Genomic DNA, 17,715 nt, shown 5'->3' on the forward strand with positions numbered 1-17,715 from the left:
AGAGCTCATGCTTTACATGTATGAGGACCTGGCATCTCCAGCAGGTATTATGGTAGAGTCTTTAAAAGAGCTGCAGAAGATATTACCTCCTGTGATAATCTGACTGGTAGAAAGCACTTTAAACGTACATGTTTTACAGTTTCTATTTACAGTATTTATTACCTGTAGTGTAGTATATTTACTGTATTACACTCCAGTTTTTATGGGTGTTACAGCGGGAATAAAGGAGTATGAGCACTGTAGTTTCTTTTTTTATGGATGAAATAATCTCAACATGCCATTAAGTTTACTCTTCAGCAGGTGGAGACATTTCACTTCAGACACTTGCAACATCAGATGCTTTGTTAAACATCAACAGACTGGAAATAGACTTGATACTGATACAAAGCACAGGAATTAGAAGAGGATGGTTTCAATCCCTCAACCTCTGGGTTATGGGCCCAGCACGCTTCAGTGTCTGTGATTGACATTTTGAGGGGAGATTTGGGACCCTGTGGCAACCAAGGTTCCAACAGCTTACGGGTAGTAAAGTTAAACATTTGGTAGACCTTGCAACTATCTTTTATTGAGCTCCCTGATTACTCACACATTGATTATTCACATGTAAGACTTGTGATTGGCTGGTGTTTTAAAAAAAAGGGCATTGTGAGTACAGATATAAACATCAGTAAGGAGTCTACCAAGTTGCCTCTTATCATTTTAGTTTGGACACCCAGTGAGGCTTACAATGTAAAGAGAGGAGCCTGGTTGGGCTAGAACTCTCCCCTGCTGGATCGGGCTGTACTGCACCGCCTAATATACACCCTTGACATATGGATAGTCCTAATATTAATATACAGGCTTATATTGCAATCTCGTCACCCTACATGTAGGTGTACCTATATTTAAATGAACACACAGTAGCAAAGCTTATGCAGTGTTTTTTAATTTTACCTGTGTTTTTTTCTGTGAGGGACAACTCTGTCCGGCTTATTTATGTAGCATGGAAGCTAGCGTTAGCTAACTAGCAGCCAGCCTGCTTCTAAACAAATACTTTTTAATTATCTCAACACTTTTTAACAGTCAAACTGAAACACTGGCGGTGAGCTCCAGGTCCTGCAGCTGCTGACGGACATGGATAGCTTCAGACCCGCTCACCACTAGTGTTGGTGGATTAGCAGGCTAGCGTTAGCAAACTAACACCGCTTATAAATAAATACATTTTAATTATCCTAACACTTTAAACAGTCAAACTAAAACACTGGCGGTGATCTCCAGGTCTTGCAGCCACGGACGGACCGCCATCAATGGGTATAATGCGTGCATTTTAAATTACATTTTTATTTTTTTTAAGCGGGCTGGTTGGTTAGTTTGCTAACGCTAGCTTGCTATTCCCCCAACACTGGCGGGGGGCTCATGGGGGGTTGTGCCGCTGCTACCGGGTCTGGAGCTTTCCATGTCCCGCTGGAGATCAGATCCCGTTGAGGTCGGCAGCGGAGATTTCTAGCGATGTTTCCCCGCTGGCCGAGCCCCACTGACGGCGGACCGTCTGCGTCTGCAGCACCTGGAGCTCCAGTGTTTCAGTTTAACTGTTAAAAAGTGTTGAGATAATTAAAGGTATTTACAGTATTTAGAAGCGGGCTAGATGCTAGTAAGCTTATGCTAGCTTTCATGCTACATAAATAAGCCGGACAGAGTTGTCCCTCATCTGAGGATAAAAACCCTGCTGCCCCCTCCCCCCCATCCTGTTGGCGCAGAGCTCCACAGACTAAGTCCACAGGTACAACTTAGTTTTGCACCAAATGTATCACAAGAAGTGTTGCAAAAGTCGAGGGCGCAGACTCGCCGCTGTGGAAAAGTGACTGAAGTGAAAAAAAAAATGAAATAAAGTACAAGTACAGAATTTTTTTCTACAAGCTCTCAAATCATATTCTCTAAGTGCTCACATCACATCTACGCGCTCTCACATTTGCACCATATTTACCTTCATATTCTTTGTTGAACTTTATTGCTTTACAAACACCAAAGCAATTAAGCGCTGTGACTAACATTACTCTTCTGAAGTGATTTTGGAGAGGGACGTCAGGTAGAAATACTCTGGTTGACTAGCATGACACCATTGTATTCATATAATAATCAATCCAGGTTAACGTGAATGACAGTGACTGCATGTTGCTTCCTCTAAATTTCAGGTTGTGGTCGACTAGCAAGGCCAGCTCGTCAGTTTGATAAACTGACCAGACCTGCATGCCTCTTGTTTCTTTGGGCTAGTTGTATTAGCTTTAGCCTGGCTGGTAGCAGCTTTCTGCTTGTTTCTTTAAGCTAACTATATTAGCTTTAGCTTGGCTGATAGCAGCTTTCTGCGGTGGGAAATGGCCGGGAGACGTTGTGATTATGTTGCATTAATCAGGGGGTTTAGTTTGTATTTGAGGAGAACATAAAACCCCAACTACTGTAGCGTCACTCACTACCCATCAAATACTATGACATCACTGTGTCAGAGGCAGCTGTTGCCAATGGTAGGCTACTTTTCTACACACGGAGAGCCTCACTTCCCATAACAATAAACCCCATCGGACTAACGTCACATACACACGTTGCCTACATGGCTACCTGTCTTAAAGGGGAACGGTCGGATGGTAATAATCATGTAAAGGAGAAACGGTGAAAGGTTACTTTTCTATCAAGCAGCAAAAAAGTATTAGCGTCAACATCGTAACGTCCTGCAATGTGACTTTCGCGCATGCGCACATCGCGATGTTGATGCTAAAACACAATATTGTTCAGCCCTAACTGACGGTATACTTCAGTAAGCTAGTTTGCCACTTTTATCTTGGGTAATGCCTCATGTAAGTATATCTTAGTTTATTTAGATACCCAACATAGGTTATACTACGTACACTGTATAACAATACATTACGTGTTTCTTTATTTCATCTTACATTTTTGCTAGCCTGTTGTGTAGTTATATTGTTTTTACAATTATCTTTGTTTAATATCTGTGACTCATTACTATCTAAGTAACTGGTCATTGTGTTTTCTCCCAGTTTCACCCTTTGTTACTCAAATAAACGTTACAAGGATCCCGGTCGCCAGTGCTTGATGGTGGAAGGTGTTTAGCTGCTGGTCAGATTGCACAGCGTTACGTACGTGAAGGACAAGACATATTTCATGGTGAGTATTTCCAGGTAATCTCTGCACCTCTAATCTCTGCACCTCTGTTATTCTAATATTACCATATAATAAATTGAAACAGGCAGTTTTGCATTTTCCACCACTGATTCATGGTTGTTTGACAGTAACTACCGGAAGTATTTCCAGGTATCACTACACCTCTGTCACTGTAATAGTACTACGTAATAAAATAGAAACAGTTTTGCATTTTCCACCACTGATTCATGTTTTTTATTTCAGAAACTACCTGAAGCATTTCCAAGTAATCACTACACCTCTGTTTTTGTATTATTACCATGTAATTAAATCGAAACAGGCAGTTTTGCATTTTGCACCACTGCCTTCTAAATCTCTAGCCATGAGCCATTTCTTGCCTAAAACAATAAACCAACAATATGTTAAATTAAATTTGATAGATGTAACTCCCTGATTACATCCCAGATTTAAAAGAGCAAGTTTTTCGTTGATTTGTCAAATTCTTCCTCATTAGTTTAACGTTTTAAAGAGTACCATTTCCTTTAAATCAGACCCAGACAGTGTATGTATCCTTTTGTCATCATTGATGGGTCATAAACATTTCATCTGCCTCCATCTCAATAACAATTCTTTTCATTTTTTCAAGCAGTAACTAAACCCCTAACCAACATTTTTAACTGAAAACCAATGTATGTGAGTGTCAAGTAATGTTATTGTTGGATTCAGGTCCAAATTTTGACATTTTAGCGCAATGCAAAGGTGCATAACAGATTTTTTTTCTACATACCTGGAGCGATGCAAAGCAGGGGTGGCCGACTAGTCAAGGAACAGCAAGAGACTTGGTATTTAAGACTACAAACTGACTATGTGACAGATGTGTAATCTGTCATGGCCTGCCTTCTGAAGCTCTAGCCAGGCGCCATTCCTCGCCTAAAACAATATGAGTCATTCCAGTAAGTGAAAAGAAAACTCACATCTACAAAGATAAATTTGATAGATGTGACTCCCTGATGGTCTAGTGGCTAGGATTCGGCGCTCTCACCGCCGCGGCCCGGGTTCGATTCCCGGTCAGGGAATGGTCAGGACTTGAGAGACTCAGGTGTGATGTTTGAAAGAATAAGTTCCTGGACTTGATTTTGATTTGTCAAATTCTTCCTCATTATTTTAAATGAACTGACAACATGAGTTATATGACTTACAGTTCTCAAAGACGCACACAATCTCAACTGGTTATCCTTTAGACAGCTAGTCTCTTTTTCTTTTCTCTCACTTTTTGTCTCTGTCTGGCCTTATGTATTTGCTTGTATTACATCACGTGACCTGCATACCAATGACCGTAAAGATTAATATGTACAGTACATGGTTTTCAGAACTGTACCTTCAGATAAAGGTAAGGCCCTTGGGTTATCTTTGGGCTGCTCTATATTCACCTGCAGAATGCTTGGAAAACACATACTTACATGACCATAGAATATTTTTAGTTTTCTCCTTTTAAGTAATGCATATTAGTATCTCCATACTTCCAGCCAACAATCTCCTATATTACTGACACATTTCATCTCTCCTCCATCTGTACAGGCTTAGCAATATACTTAAATATAAAAGTAAAAGTAGCCTTATGAATAACAAAGCTCCCTGGACCAGACAGATGTTACTAGAGAGCACACTGAGAAACTACAGTGGACATGGAGAATAGACTCTTTATTCTTTATTCTTTATATGCCATTGCCTACATTTTAAATGGCCGTCTGCCAATAGGTCTAAAACATATATAAACATATAGCCTATTTATGTTGACAGAGACTGGGACTCCAGGTTATAAGATTCTGACCGAGTAGCAAGATATGAATTCAAGTGTGATTTTGTGAGAAGTCTGTGTATGTTCCAATTTAATTAGATTACATTTTGTAATGGTAACTCCAGGGAAATTATTTGAAATTTAGTGAGGACTAGATTAGAACTGGATTTAAAGCTGATTGTGGTTTCCAACTTCGGCCCAGGTGTGTCTGTTAAAACACAGACGGAGACAACTCTCTGTTACTGCTTTATTACAATCAATCATCAGTATAAACATGGGGGGGCAGCTCTACTATGAATGTGTGTGTGGTAATAAATGAAATAAACAACATTGTAAAGGCTACCATACACAATGTATAGGAATCATATATGCTAGTAAATAATAACAATAAACCAACTACTAATTACATTATCTTAATGAGCAAGGACGTTCAACAATCGCCATTATATCGAATCAACAGCCAGGTGTAACCTAGCCAACAGTAGAAGAACGTAAACAAGCTAACTTTTAAATGTACCAGAACTACAGACCAACACAACAACAGGCTTACATGAACTGACAACATCAGTTATATGACTTACAGTTCTCAAAGACGCACACGATCTCAACTGGTTATCCTCCAGACAGCTAGTCTCTTTTTCTTTTCTCTCACTTTTATCTCCGTGTGCCGTGCGCGCCTGCTCGTGGTGTGAGGCGCGTGTCCGCGCTAGTCTCCGACATGGACTCCAAATCACACCTGATAGAAAACCTTTAGCACAAAACTAAAGTAACAAGCCAATTTTGTAAAATGTAGGGAGTAGAAAGTACCAATATTGTGGTAAAATGTAAGGAGTAAAAGTAAAAAGTCGCCAAAAAAATAAAGAGTAAAGTAAAAATATCCGAAAAATCTACTTAAGTACAGTAATGAAGTGTTTGTACTTCGTTATTTTGTTAACGAAGTATTTGTACTTCGTTATTTTGTTAACGAAGTATTTGTACTTCGTAACTTCCCTTCTCTGATGACTGTAAAGATAAATATGTACATGGTTTCCAGAACTGTATCTTCTGATAGACATAAGGCCACTTGGGTTGTCTTCAGGCTGCTCTACAGTCTCCTGAAGAAGGATAAATCCCAGAGTTAGTTCTCTCCAGATTATTTAAGCAACAAACGTCCCTGGGTGGACTTGAACCACCATCCTTTCAGTTAACAGCCGACTGCGCTGACCTATTGCGCCACAAAGACTGCATATGTCTGATGTTTTTTTTATTTCTGATTCTGATGTAGAGATGGACAAACGACTCAAAAGCATAATACTTCTTGCCGTGACATAACAAGAAACAGTAAAAAAAAAGAGGTCGGGGAGATAGAGTTCAAGACCCTTTTTCAGGACACTCAAACTTTGTCTCTCAATATGGCAGGAATTCTATGCATCCAGGGCCAAGTGTTTTACCATTTCATCCACTACGGGCCCCTAAGGAACTTTACATGTGTTGACAATAAAGATGCTCACAAAACTCTGCACTTGGAATTGCGTTTCTCATGCACATTCATGTCCTCTTAAATACAAAGAACTGCTAAGTTCTTTATTCCCCATATCAACTCTTAGACATTAGTTCCAAATGAAAATACTAGTTGTCAGAAGTGGGATTTGAACCCACGCCTCCAGTGGAGACTGCAACCTGAACGCAGCGCCTTGGACCGCTCGGCCATCCTGACTGATCCAACAGATCTACAGTAGGACCTGTCTCAAAAATGATTATATAGTAAATTAAATGACATGTCTGACAGGGCGCTACCTATACCATCCAAAGACTGAGACCAACCATTGCAATGTCTTTTGTTGCCTTGTTGGCGCAGTAGGCAGCGCGTCAGTCTCATAATCTGAAGGTCGTGAGCTCAACCCTCACACGGGGCAGGTGTTTTAAAAAAACTAAAAAACACTACTGCTGCTAAAAATACAGTGACAGGTGGTTGAACACAAGCACATGAATGGAATTTGTCATTCTTTGGTTATTTCTGAGATTGATACAATGAAAGGAATTATTTAAGAGTCGTAGCAAACCAATGAAAAGGGTTATAGAACATAAATCGTATGTCCTTGGACATACTATCCAAGCAGGGAGATGAGTACAGAGAGGTGGGTGCTAGCAAGATGGATGTAGGTTGCCCATTGTTCATTTAGACTTACCAACAACATTGTTATGATACAAACCTGCTTGAAAAACAGTCAAAATTCTTTTTAAAGACTTGCGCATGGAACACACATGATATGATAGTGTCTGAATTTGTCCATGTCCATACAAGCATGTCAAATGGACAACTCATCTAGCAGAACGTGCAACTCTACGCCTGAACAGGGACTTGAACCCTGGACCCTCAGATTAAAAGTCTGATGCTCTACTGACTGAGCTACCCAGGCTTCCAAAGCAAGTGACTGTGAAATCAAGTGTCGACCTAAATGTAAAACTCGACCTGTTAACACATGAAATTGCTGTTGGTGTTGAGGCCTGAGGTCAGTTAGGAGTCAGTCAGTCGGTCAGTTAGTCAGTAAATCCTGACTGATAATTTAAATTTAGCAGCTGAACCAATCTGGAAAATAACATGAGATCAATACAGTTGCTCTTCCACCGTCTGCTGCGCCTTGTGAGGTGCTGTTCATGTCCAGTAGATATGCTTTTTCCATCGCTTGACAATATTCCCATTTAGGGTCAGGAGTTCTCCTCCCATGCTGAACACAGCCTGAGCCAAGGCCCACTTTCCCCCTCATGATTCACCCCAGTGGAAGCTGTAGATCAATGCCTGATAAAGCCAAATGAACCACATCGTCTGCAAAGAGCATAAATGGAATTCCAAGGTGGCTAGACTTGACACTCTTCAAACTCCTGCTTCGCCTTGTGACGTTTCGTTCATTCCATCGCTTGAAAATATTCCCATTTAGGGTCAGGAGTTCTCCTCCCATGCTGAACACAGCTTGAGCCAAGGTCCACTTTCCCGAGTAGTCCCACGCTTCCTCGAGGCCTTGTAGCATTGGTTAGCTGGTAGAAAAATCTCCCCGTCGGGGAATCGAACCCCGATCTTCCGCGTGATAGGCGGAGATACTGTCCAGTATACTAATGAGGAATGCCCAAGCCTAATATTTGGCACATCAAGAAATAGGTGGCGCTATTCCAACATTCAGACCACAGTCAATGCATGTAGAAATATTTAGGTTTACTACATATTTGCTATCATTCAAATCCATGACAAAGCATCTGTGACTGAATCTAGTTTAAAATCTCTATTTTGTAGCTTTTTGAACATTTGCAGTAAAAGAAAAATGGTGCATTTTCCCACAAATATGCAAAATAAATGCTTTTCGTCAGTTTCCGTAGTGTAGTGGTTATCACGTTCGCCTAACACGCGAAAGGTCCCCTGTTCGAAACAGGGCGGAAACACATATCTTTGTTTGTATTGACTTTGCACAATCAAACTCTGCGAAGTTAAACTCTCCATAACCTTCACGGAAAAATCTCCCTGACGTGAAATCGTGGCCAGGCCTACCGAAGTTTCCCCAGTGCAGTAGTCATCACATTCAGAGATTCAGGAATATCCTGTCAAAAATGATGCAGAAAAACTAGTCTACGCATTTGTTACTTCTAAGCTGGATTACTCCAGTTCTTTATTATCAGGTTGCTTAAAAGAGTCCATAAAGATTCTTCAGCTGATCCAGAATGCTGCAGCACGTGTTCTGATAGGAACCAGAAAAAGAGATCACATCTCTCCTGGTTTGGCTTCTCTGCATTGGCTTCCTGTAAAATCCAGAATAGAATTTAAAATCCTTCTTCTCACCTACAAAGCTCTTCATGTTCAAGCACCATCTTGTCTTAAAGAGCTCATTGTACCTTATTACCCCACCAGAGCACTGCGCTCCAAGAATGCAGGGTTCCTTGTTGTTCCTAAAATCTCCAAAAGAAGAATGGGAGCCAGAGTGTTCAGCTATCAAGCTCCTCACCAGGTTCCCGTTTGGGTTCAGGAGGCAGACACCATCTCCACATTTAAGAGTAGGCTTGAGACTTTCCTCTTTGATGAAGCTTAAAGGTAGTTCTGGCTCAGTTTTTCCTTGCCTCTTTCGCCTAGTGCTTGCTCTTGGTGGGAATTTTCCGGTTTCTGTAAATAACATCACAGAAGATGGTCTGGACCTGCTCTTTTATGAAAAGCCCAATGAGATAAGTGTTGTTGTGATTTGGCGCTATATAAATTAAATTGAATTGAATTAAATTACCTGAACCTCAACTTCCTAGCCTCATAGTTGATGTTTTACATTCTTGGATCCGTCTTAGGTTCCTGCTGTCTGCCTACGTTCCTGGATCCTGAAGTAGGTGATCATATCGTCACTGAAAACATATCTTTGATAGCAGGATCATTCTCAATCCTTTTGTAAAACCTTTGTCTTTCTTGGAGTATATCCACTATAATACATTCTTAAAAAATGTCATATCTTTTGCTATGGTTGGGCCTCGTATCCAAACTACTCTGGCAGATGATACTAGTGTCGATTTAGCCTTGGGAAATAATTAGCAGCTGGTAGACAGATCTCCCCATCGGGAAATAAAACCCCAGTCTTCCGTGGGAGAGGCGGAGGCGACCATCCAAAGTTTCAGTAGTATTGTGGTTTTTGTGTTGGAACAAGTTGCACTGTTTGAAATAAGCTTTTGAGATACAAGAACGTCTTCACTTGGGACAGCAATTGACTCCAACCCGATGGGAGAAATCCTGAGCTTTGAGATTTGGAGGGGCTGACTTTGATTACGAATGCTTGACACTGGACTTCTATCTGCCCCAGTGGGTGCTGTAGATCACTGTTTGATGAAGCCCACAGAACAACATAATCTGGAAAGAGCAGAAGAGGAATTATAAGGTGCCCAGACTTGACACTCTCCCACCTTCTGCTGCGCCTTGTGAGGTGCTGTTCATGTCCAGTAGATATGCTTTTTCCATCGCTTGACGATATTCCCATTTAGGGTCAGGAGTTCTCCTCCCATGCTGAACACAGCCTGAGCCAAGGCACGCTTTCCCCCTCATGATTCACCCCAGTGGAAGCTGTAGATCAATGCCTGATAAAGCCAAATGAACCACATAGTCTGCAAAGAGCATAAATGGAATTCCAAGGTGGCTAGACTTGACACTCTCCCAACTCCTGCGGCACCTTGTGACGTTTTGTTCACGTCCAGGAGTTGTGCTCTTTCAATCGCTTGAAAACATTCCCATTTAGGATCAGGAGTTCTCCTTCCATGCTGAACACAGCTTGAGCCAAGGCCCACTTTCCCGAGTAGTCCCACGCGTTCGCCGGGACTTCCTCGAGGCCTTGCATTGGTTAGCTGGTAGAAAAGTCTCCCCGTCGGGGAATCGAACCCCGATCTTCCGCGTGACAGGCGGAGATACTGTCCATTATACTAACGAGGAATGCCCAAGCTTAATATTTGGCACATCAAGAAATAGGTGGCGCTATTCCAACATTCAGACCACAGTCAATGCATGTAGAAATATTTAGGTTTACTACATATTTGCTATCATTCAAATCCATGACAAAGCATCTGTGACTGAATCTAGTTTAAAATCTCTATTTTGTAGCTTTTTGAACATTTGCAGTAAAATAAAAATGGTGCATTTTCCCACAAATATGCAAAATAAATGAATTTCGTCAGTTTCCGTAGTGTAGTGGTTATCACGTTCGCCTAACACGCGAAAGGTCCCCTGTTCGAAACAGGGCGGAAACACATTTCTTTGTTTGTATTGACTTCGCACAATCAAACTCTGCGAAGTTAAACTCTCCATAACCTTCACGGAAAAATCTCCCTGACGTGAAATCGTGGCCAGGCCTGCCGAAGTTTCCCCAGTGCAGTAGTCATCACATTCAGAGATTCAGGAGTATCCTGTCGAAAATTGATGCAGAAAAACTAGTCCACGCATTTGTTACTTCTAAGCTGGATTACTCCAGTTCTTTATTATCAGGTTGCTTAAAAGAGTCCATAAAGATTCTTCAGCTGATCCAGAATGCTGCAGCACGTGTTCTGATAGGAACCAGAAAAAGAGATCACATCTCTCCTGGTTTGGCTTCTCTGCATTGGCTTCCTGTAAAATCCAGAATAGAATTTAAAATCCTTCTTCTCACCTACAAAGCTCTTCATGTTCAAGCACCATCTTATCTTAAAGAGCTCATTGTACCTTATTACCCCACCAGAGCACTGCTCTCCCAGAATGCAGGGTTCCTTGTGGTTCCTAAAGTCTCCAAAAGTAGAATGGGAGCCAGAGTGTTCAGCTATCAAGCTCCTCACCGGGTTCCCGTTTGGGTTCAGGAGGCAGACACCATCTCCACATTTAAGAGTAGGCTTGAGACTTTCCTCTTTGATGAAGCTTATAGGTAGTTCTGGCTCAGTTTTTCCTTGCCTCTTTCGCCTAGTGCTTGCTCTTGTGGGAATTTTCCGGTTTCTGTAAATAACATCACAGAAGATGGTCTGGACCTGCTCTTTTATGAAAAGCGCAATGAGATAAGTGTTGTTGTGATTTGGCGCTATATAAATAAAATTGAATTGAATTAAATTACCTGAACCTCAACTTCCTAGCCTCATAGTTGATGTTTTACATTCTTGGATCCGTCTTAGGTTCCTGCTGTCTGCCTACGTTCCTGGATCCTGAAGTAGGTGATCATATCGTCACTGAAAACATATCTTTGATAGCAGGATCATTCTCAATCCTTTTGTAAAACCTTTGTCTTTCTTGGAGTATATCCACTATAATACATTCTTAAAAAATGTCATATCTTTTGCTATGGTTGGGCCTTGTATCCAAACTACTCTGACAGATGATAATAGTGTCGATTTAGCCTTGGGAAATAATTAGCAGCTGGTAGACAGATCTCCCCATCGGGAATAAAACCCCAGTCTTCCGTGTGAGAGGCGGAGGCGACCATCCAAAGTTTCAGTAGTATTGTGGTTTTTGTGTTGGAACAAGTTGCACTGTTTGAAATAAGCTTTTGAGATACAAGAACGTCTTCACTTGGGACAGCAATTGACTCCCAACCCGATGGGAGAAATCCTGAGCTTTGAGATTTGGAGGGGCTGACTTTGATTACGAATGCTTGACACTGGACTTCAATCTGCCCCAGTGGGTGCTGTAGATCACTGTTTGATGAAGCCCACAGAACAACATAATCTGGAAAGAGCAGAAGAGGAATTATAAGGTGCCCAGACTTGACACTCTCCCACCTTCTGCTGCGCCTTGTGAGGTGCTGTTCATGTCCAGTAGATATGCTTTTTCCATCGCTTGACGATATTCCCATTTAGGGTCAGGAGTTCTCCTCCCATGCTGAACACAGCCTGAGCCAAGGCACGCTTTCCCCCTCATGATTCACCCCAGTGGAAGCTGTAGATCAATGCCTGATAAAGCCAAATGAACCACATAGTCTGCAAAGAGCATAAATGGAATTCCAAGGTGGCTAGACTTGACACTCTCCCAACTCCTGCGGCACCTTGTGACGTTTTGTTCACGTCCAGGAGTTGTGCTCTTTCAATCGCTTGAAAACATTCCCATTTAGGATCAGGAGTTCTCCTTCCATGCTGAACACAGCTTGAGCCAAGGCCCACTTTCCCGAGTAGTCCCACGCGTTCGCCGGGACTTCCTCGAGGCCTTGCATTGGTTAGCTGGTAGAAAAGTCTCCCCGTCGGGGAATCGAACCCCGATCTTCCGCGTGACAGGCGGAGATACTGTCCATTATACTAACGAGGAATGCCCAAGCTTAATATTTGGCACATCAAGAAATAGGTGGCGCTATTCCAACATTCAGACCACAGTCAATGCATGTAGAAATATTTAGGTTTACTACATATTTGCTATCATTCAAATCCATGACAAAGCATCTGTGACTGAATCTAGTTTAAAATCTCTATTTTGTAGCTTTTTGAACATTTGCAGTAAAATAAAAATGGTGCATTTTCCCACAATATGCAAAATAAATGAATTTCGTCAGTTTCCGTAGTGTAGTGGTTATCACGTTCGCCTAACACGCGAAAGGTCCCCTGTTCGAAACAGGGCGGAAACACATTTCTTTGTTTGTATTGACTTCGCACAATCAAACTCTGCGAAGTTAAACTCTCCATAACCTTCACGGAAAAATCTCCCTGACGTGAAATCGTGGCCAGGCCTGCCGAAGTTTCCCCAGTGCAGTAGTCATCACATTCAGAGATTCAGGAGTATCCTGTCGAAAATTGATGCAGAAAAACTAGTCCACGCATTTGTTACTTCTAAGCTGGATTACTCCAGTTCTTTATTATCAGGTTGCTTAAAAGAGTCCATAAAGATTCTTCAGCTGATCCAGAATGCTGCAGCACGTGTTCTGATAGGAACCAGAAAAGAGATCACATCTCTCCTGGTTTGGCTTCTCTGCATTGGCTTCCTGTAAAATCCAGAATAGAATTTAAAATCCTTCTTCTCACCTACAAAGCTCTTCATGTTCAAGCACCATCTTATCTTAAAGAGCTCATTGTACCTTATTACCCCACCAGAGCACTGCTCTCCAGAATGCAGGGTTCCTTGTGGTTCCTAAAGTCTCCAAAAGTAGAATGGGAGCCAGAGTGTTCAGCTATCAAGCTCCTCACCGGGTTCCCGTTTGGGTTCAGGAGGCAGACACCATCTCCACATTTAAGAGTAGGCTTGAGACTTTCCTCTTTGATGAAGCTTATAGGTAGTTCTGGCTCAGTTTTTCCTTGCCTCTTTCGCCTAGTGCTTGCTCTTGGTGGGAATTTTCCGGTTTCTGTAAATAACATCACAGAAGATGGTCTGGACCTGCTCTTTTATGAAAAGCGCAATGAGATAAGTGTTGTTGTGATTTGGCGCTATATAAATAAAATTGAATTGAATTAAATTACCTGAACCTCAACTTCCTAGCCTCATAGTTGATGTTTTACATTCTTGGATCCGTCTTAGGTTCCTGCTGTCTGCCTACGTTCCTGGATCCTGAAGTAGGTGATCATATCGTCACTGAAAACATATCTTTGATAGCAGGATCATTCTCAATCCTTTTGTAAAACCTTTGTCTTTCTTGGAGTATATCCACTATAATACATTCTTAAAAAATGTCATATCTTTTGCTATGGTTGGGCCTTGTATCCAAACTACTCTGACAGATGATAATAGTGTCGATTTAGCTTGGGAAATAATTAGCAGCTGGTAGACAGATCTCCCCATCGGGAAATAAAACCCCAGTCTTCCGTGTGAGAGGCGGAGGCGACCATCCAAAGTTTCAGTAGTATTGTGGTTTTTGTGTTGGAACAAGTTGCACTGTTTGAAATAAGCTTTTGAGATACAAGAACGTCTTCACTTGGGACAGCAATTGACTCCCAACCCGATGGGAGAAATCCTGAGCTTTGAGATTTGGAGGGGCTGACTTTGATTACGAATGCTTGACACTGGACTTCAATCTGCCCCAGTGGGTGCTGTAGATCACTGTTTGATGAAGCCCACAGAACAACATAATCTGGAAAGAGCAGAAGAGGAATTATAAGGTGCCCAGACTTGACACTCTCCCACCTTCTGCTGCGCCTTGTGAGGTGCTGTTCATGTCCAGTAGATATGCTTTTTCCATCGCTTGACGATATTCCCATTTAGGGTCAGGAGTTCTCCTCCCATGCTGAACACAGCCTGAGCCAAGGCACGCTTTCCCCCTCATGATTCACCCCAGTGGAAGCTGTAGATCAATGCCTGATAAAGCCAAATGAACCACATAGTCTGCAAGAGCATAAATGGAATTCCAAGGTGGCTAGACTTGACACTCTCCCAACTCCTGCGGCACCTTGTGACGTTTGTTCACGTCCAGGAGTTGTGCTCTTTCAATCGCTTGAAAACATTCCCATTTAGGATCAGGAGTTCTCCTTCCATGCTGAACACAGCTTGAGCCAAGGCCCACTTTCCCGAGTAGTCCCACGCGTTCGCCGGACTTCCTCGAGGCCTTGCATTGGTTAGCTGGTAGAAAAGTCTCCCCGTCGGGGAATCGAACCCCGATCTTCCGCGTGACAGGCGGAGATACTGTCCATTATACTAACGAGGAATGCCCAAGCTTAATATTGGCACATCAAGAAATAGGTGGCGCTATTCCAACATTCAGACCACAGTCAATGCATGTAGAAATATTTAGGTTTACTACATATTTGCTATCATTCAAATCCATGACAAAGCATCTGTGACTGAATCTAGTTTAAAATCTCTATTTTGTAGCTTTTTGAACATTTGCAGTAAAATAAAAATGGTGCATTTTCCCACAAATATGCAAAATAAATGAATTTCGTCAGTTTCCGTAGTGTAGTGGTTATCACGTTCGCCTAACACGAAGGTCCCCTGTTCGAAACAGGGCGGAAACACATTTCTTTGTTTGTATTGACTTCGCACAATCAAACTCTGCGAAGTTAAACTCTCCATAACCTTCACGGAAAAATCTCCCTGACGTGAAATCGTGGCCAGGCCTGCCGAAGTTTCCCCAGTGCAGTAGTCATCACATTCAGAGATTCAGGAGTATCCTGTCGAAAATTGATGCAGAAAAACTAGTCCACACGCATTTGTTACTTCTAAGCTGGATTACTCCAGTTCTTTATTATCAGGTTGCTTAAAAGAGTCCATAAAGATTCTTCAGCTGATCCAGAATGCTGCAGCACGTGTTCTGATAGGAACCAGAAAAAGAGATCACATCTCTCCTGGTTTGGCTTCTCTGCATTGGCTTCCTGTAAAATCCAGAATAGAATTTAAAATCCTTCTTCTCACCTACAAAGCTCTTCATGTTCAAGCACCATCTTATCTTAAAGAGCTCATTGTACCTTATTACCCCAGAGCACTGCTCTCCCAGAATGCAGGTTTCCTTGTGGTTCCTAAAGTCTCCAAAAGTAGAATGGGAGCCAGAGTGTTCAGCTATCAAGCTCCTCACCGGGTTTCCCGTTGGGTTCAGAGGCAGACACCATCTCCACATTTAAGAGTAGGCTTGAGACTTTCCTCTTTGATGAAGCTTATAGGTAGTTCTGGCTCAGTTTTTTCCTTGCCTCTTTCGCCTAGTGCTTGCTCTTGGTGGAATTTTCCGGTTTCTGTAAATAACATCACAGAAGATGGTCTGGACCTGCTCTTTTATGAAAAGCGCAATGAGATAAGTGTTGTTGTGATTTGGCGCTATATAAATAAAATTGAATTGAATTAAATTACCTGAACCTCAACTTCCTAGCCTCATAGTTGATGTTTACATTCTGGATCCGTCTTAGTTCCTGCTGTCTGCCTACGTTCCTGGATCCTGAAGTAGGTGATCATATCGTCACTGAAACATATCTTTGATAGCAGGATCATTCTCAATCCTTTTGTAAAACCTTTGTCTTTCTTGGAGTATATCCACTATAATACATTCTTAAAAATGTCATATCTTTTGCTATGGTTGGGCCTTGTATCCAAACTACTCTGACAGATGATAATAGTGTCGATTTAGCCTTGGGAAATAATTAGCAGCTGGTAGACAGATCTCCCCATCGGGAATAAACCCCAGTCTTCCGTGTGAGAGGGCGAGGCGACCATCCAAAGTTTCAGTAGTATTGTGGTTTTTGTGTTGGAACAAGTTGCACTGTTTGAAATAAGCTTTTGAGATACAAGACGTCTTCACTTGGGACAGCAATTGACTCCCAACCCGTGGGAGAAATCCTGAGCTTTGAGATTTGGAGGGGCTGACTTTGATTACGATGCTTGACACTGGACTTCAATCTGCCCCAGTGGGTGCTGTAGATCACTGTTTGATGAAGCCCACAGAACAACAATCTGGAAAGAGCAGAAGAGGAATTATAGGTGCCCAGACTTGACACTCTCCCACCTTCTGCTGCGCCTTGTGAGGTGCTGTTCTGTCCAGTAGATATGCTTTTTCCATCGCTTGACGATATTCCCATTTAGGGTCAGGAGTTCTCCTCCCATGCTGAACACAGCCTGAGCCAAGGCACGCTTTCCCCCTCATGATTCACCCCAGTGGAAGCTGTAGATCAATGCCTGATAAAGCCAAATGAACCACATAGTCTGCAAAGAGCATAAATGGAATTCCAAGGTGGCTAGACTTGACACTCTCCCAACTCCTGCGCACCTTGTGACGTTTTGTTCACGTCCAGGAGTTGTGCTCTTTCAATCGCTTGAAAACATTCCCATTTAGGATCCGGAGTTCTCCTTCCATGCTGAACACAGCTTGAGCCAGGCCCACTTTCCCGAGTAGTCCCACGCGTTCGCCGGGACTTCCTCGAGGCCTTGCATTGGTTAGCTGGTAGAAAAGTCTCCCCGTCGGGGAATCGAACCCCGATCTTCCGCGTGACAGGCGGAGATACTGTCCATTATACTAACGAGGAATGCCCAAGCTTAATATTTGGCACATCAAGAAATAGTGGCGCTATTCCAACATTCAGACCACAGTCAATGCATGTAGAATATTTAGGTTTACTACATATTTGCTATCATTCAAATCCATGACAAAGCATCTGTGACTGATCTAGTTTTAAAATCTCTATTTTGTAGCTTTTTGAACATTTGCAAGCGTTCTGTGATAATCACCGCGCCCCCCCCCCCCCCACCCCCCCCCCGCCTACAAACCCGCGCTCGGATCAATCACACACACACAGACATGGAGAAATGCGCTCCCTCGGCCCTCTCTCCGTCAGTCAATCGGGTCTGCGGATCGTTCCGTTAACGTTTAGGGTTTTCTTCAGCTTCAGTTTGTTTTTAACTTCGGTTTGTAGTCCTACATAGTAACCAGTAGATTTCTGGTGAACGTGGG

General features: G+C 42.4%; 10 non-coding genes across 10 annotated transcripts; 5 read left to right on the forward strand and 5 right to left on the reverse strand.

The window, feature by feature from the left end:
- The first annotated feature begins 4,133 nt into the window (after positions 1-4,133).
- On the forward strand, positions 4,134-4,205 carry trnae-cuc (transfer RNA glutamic acid (anticodon CUC)). Its single transcript has one exon. It is a non-coding gene; the product is annotated as a tRNA-Glu (tRNA).
- A 2,335-nt stretch (positions 4,206-6,540) lies between these two features.
- Positions 6,541-6,623, reverse strand: trnal-cag (transfer RNA leucine (anticodon CAG)). The gene has a single exon. It is a non-coding gene; the product is annotated as a tRNA-Leu (tRNA).
- A 1,645-nt stretch (positions 6,624-8,268) lies between these two features.
- Positions 8,269-8,341, forward strand: trnav-aac (transfer RNA valine (anticodon AAC)). The gene has a single exon. It is a non-coding gene; the product is annotated as a tRNA-Val (tRNA).
- Positions 8,342-10,277: 1,936 nt separating this feature from the next.
- trnad-guc (transfer RNA aspartic acid (anticodon GUC)) lies at positions 10,278-10,349 on the reverse strand. Its single transcript has one exon. It is a non-coding gene; the product is annotated as a tRNA-Asp (tRNA).
- A 241-nt stretch (positions 10,350-10,590) lies between these two features.
- Positions 10,591-10,663, forward strand: trnav-aac (transfer RNA valine (anticodon AAC)). Its single transcript has one exon. It is a non-coding gene; the product is annotated as a tRNA-Val (tRNA).
- Positions 10,664-12,599: 1,936 nt separating this feature from the next.
- Positions 12,600-12,671, reverse strand: trnad-guc (transfer RNA aspartic acid (anticodon GUC)). The gene has a single exon. It is a non-coding gene; the product is annotated as a tRNA-Asp (tRNA).
- A 240-nt stretch (positions 12,672-12,911) lies between these two features.
- Positions 12,912-12,984, forward strand: trnav-aac (transfer RNA valine (anticodon AAC)). The gene has a single exon. It is a non-coding gene; the product is annotated as a tRNA-Val (tRNA).
- Positions 12,985-14,916: 1,932 nt separating this feature from the next.
- Positions 14,917-14,988, reverse strand: trnad-guc (transfer RNA aspartic acid (anticodon GUC)). Its single transcript has one exon. It is a non-coding gene; the product is annotated as a tRNA-Asp (tRNA).
- A 240-nt stretch (positions 14,989-15,228) lies between these two features.
- On the forward strand, positions 15,229-15,298 carry trnal-uaa (transfer RNA leucine (anticodon UAA)). Its single transcript has one exon. It is a non-coding gene; the product is annotated as a tRNA-Leu (tRNA).
- A 1,920-nt stretch (positions 15,299-17,218) lies between these two features.
- Positions 17,219-17,290, reverse strand: trnad-guc (transfer RNA aspartic acid (anticodon GUC)). The gene has a single exon. It is a non-coding gene; the product is annotated as a tRNA-Asp (tRNA).
- Positions 17,291-17,715: the final 425 nt, after the last annotated feature.

This window comes from Etheostoma spectabile, unplaced genomic scaffold, assembly GCF_008692095.1.
Source record: "Etheostoma spectabile isolate EspeVRDwgs_2016 unplaced genomic scaffold, UIUC_Espe_1.0 scaffold00019015, whole genome shotgun sequence".
Lineage (NCBI taxonomy): Eukaryota > Metazoa > Chordata > Actinopteri > Perciformes > Percidae > Etheostoma > Etheostoma spectabile.